Below are 2,500 nucleotides of genomic sequence, written 5' to 3'. Positions count from 1 at the left end.
GCCTTTCACTGTAACTTGGCCTAGAATTGCTCTCTCTCTCTCTCTCTCTCTCTCTCTCTCTTTACTCTAACTTGGCCTAAAACGTTGCTCTCTTTTTACTCTAACTTGGCCTAAAATTGCTCTCTCTCTTTTCACTTTAACTTGGACTAATATTGCTGTCTCTCTCTCTCTTTTTACTCTAACTTGGCCTAAAATTGCTCTCTCTCTTCTTACTCTAACCTGGCCTAAAATTGCTCTCTCTCTCTCTCTCTTTCTTTACTCTAACTTGGCCTAATATTGCTGTCACTCTTTTCACTCTAACTTGGCCTAAAATTCCTCTCTTATTTTTTTACTCTAATTTGGGCTAAAACTGCTGGCACTCTTTTTACTCTCTCTTCATTTAGAGTTGCTGTCTCCACATCCTCTCTAACTTGGCCTAGAATTGCTGTCTGTCCTCTTTCCACTCTAACCTGGCCTTATAGTCTCCTCTCTCCTTCTTCAATGCTGAATTTTAACTTGTTTTTTTATATCACTGTAACTTGATTTAGAGGATGGAGAGTGAGAGACTGACGAGGAGTGTATGTGAGTGAGGTGGAGGGAGGGAGGGGGAGGCCAAGGATGAGATGGAGGGATGGAGTCGAGAGGTATATGAGAGAGGGGGGTGTGAGCTGAGAGCAGGGCAGTGAAATGGCAGGGACAGGGCGACATGGAGGCGATTTGTTTGTGGCCACCCCTTACGGGAATAAGGCGTCTGACAATAGATAGATAGAACGTGGTATAAAATTGACGTCTCTCCACCCTGCATGCTAAGCTGTACCAAATGAACCTGAATATGATGCTGGTCACGAAGAAGTGCTACTGAAAGGATGCTCGGTTGTAAAATGATCTATCACTGAGGAACAGATGAACAACAGAATATGATGCTTGTCACGAAGAAGTGCTATTGAAAGGATGTGTCGCCTTGTCTTGTCCTCTTCTTCCACCAACCCACGTGGAAATGAACGACAGAACCGAGATGAAGCAGAGGGTGAAGGGCGAGACGAAGGGAGAGACGAAGGGAGGAACAGAAGGGTGAAAGGACGGAGGGAGGAATTGAGGGAGGGGGACAGGGGGAAGGAAGGGGATGCAGAAGTAGGGGAGATGAAGGGGGAGGGGGTAGCGGGATGGGAGGGAAGGGGGAGAAGAGAGAATTTAAAAAAGAGTGAATGATAGGACGGGAATGGAAGGAGGGAGAAGGAAGGGAAGGAGAGAAGAAGGGAAACAGGAGGAGGAGGAGAGACATACAGGAAAATATTAGGGAAGGGAGGGGAGGGGAAGGGGATGTGTTGGAAAGGAGGAGGGGTAGAAAGAGGAGGGAAAGAGAGAAGAAGAGGAGGAGGTGGAGGAAAGAGGGGAGGGGGCGGTATTCCCTGGAGCAAGATACATGGACGAATCGGAAAATATTCAGGCATTTCTTTCCTGTGTGTGTGTGTGTGTGTGTGTGTGTGTGTGTGTGTGTGTGTGTGTGTGTGTGTGTGTATCAGTGCAACAGGTTTTTATTTCCGTTAGACTGAATATATTAACATTTCCTCATCCACTCACCAGTCTCTCCACTAATCACACTCTCTCCAACACTTCTCCACACCTCTCTCCACCACGTCACCACCCGCCACCTCTACTCCTTCACCCCTCCATCATCACCATCTCATTATACCGTCACCACCACAAAGGACTGGTTTCTACTTCATCACCTTTGAACATTCTCTTACCATCTCATCACCACACACACACACACACACACACACACACACACACACACACACTCTCTCTCTCTCTCTCTCTCTCTCTCTCTCTCTCCCCTCCACCAAGCCATTCCCGACCATCTGTGTTTAATTTTAGCCTGAAGGTTACATTCTGCAATTCCCGTCGCATCACTTTCATTCTCTCTCTCTCTCCCCTCCCCCCCTCTCTCTCTCTCTCTCTCTCTCTCTCTCTCTCTCACACACACACACACACACACACACACAGACATTTCTCTTCCCACCCCTTCCTTCTGTCTTTGTCAGCCTTCGTACATATATTTCTACTCTCACTCCCCTCCCTCCTTCTCTCTCTCTCTCTCTCTCGTGAGTTAGATAAAGTGTTCACTGACTCTTAGGAAACAAGTCCTTCTTTCATCACCATCATCATCATCAACATCATTATCACCACCATCATCACCATCATCATCACCATCATCATCACCATCACCATTATCATCATCACCATCATCATTATCATCATCATCATCATCATAACCTCCTCGGGGTGAGGTTGGAGCCACACAACACTAAGAAATAAAGAAAATAATAAGCTTTCCCTGTTAAATAAAGCCCCCTGGTCGTAGAAATAATACTGAGAGGAGGAACAGCCCTGAATACGACACCTTATGAGACTCACTGCATAAAGGAAACTTCAATAATAGGCCTGAAATGCAGAGTTCCCAAATTTCAGTCAAGGAAAATTCATAGTTTTTTTTTTACACTAAGATGGCGTTATAAGC

This window comes from Coenobita brevimanus, chromosome 12 (assembly GCF_032717465.1).
Source record: "Coenobita brevimanus isolate Jiangsu-jjx chromosome 12, ASM3271746v2, whole genome shotgun sequence".
In the NCBI taxonomy this organism is placed as follows: Eukaryota; Metazoa; Arthropoda; class Malacostraca; order Decapoda; family Coenobitidae; genus Coenobita; species Coenobita brevimanus.
This window is presented reverse-complemented; position numbering follows the sequence as displayed.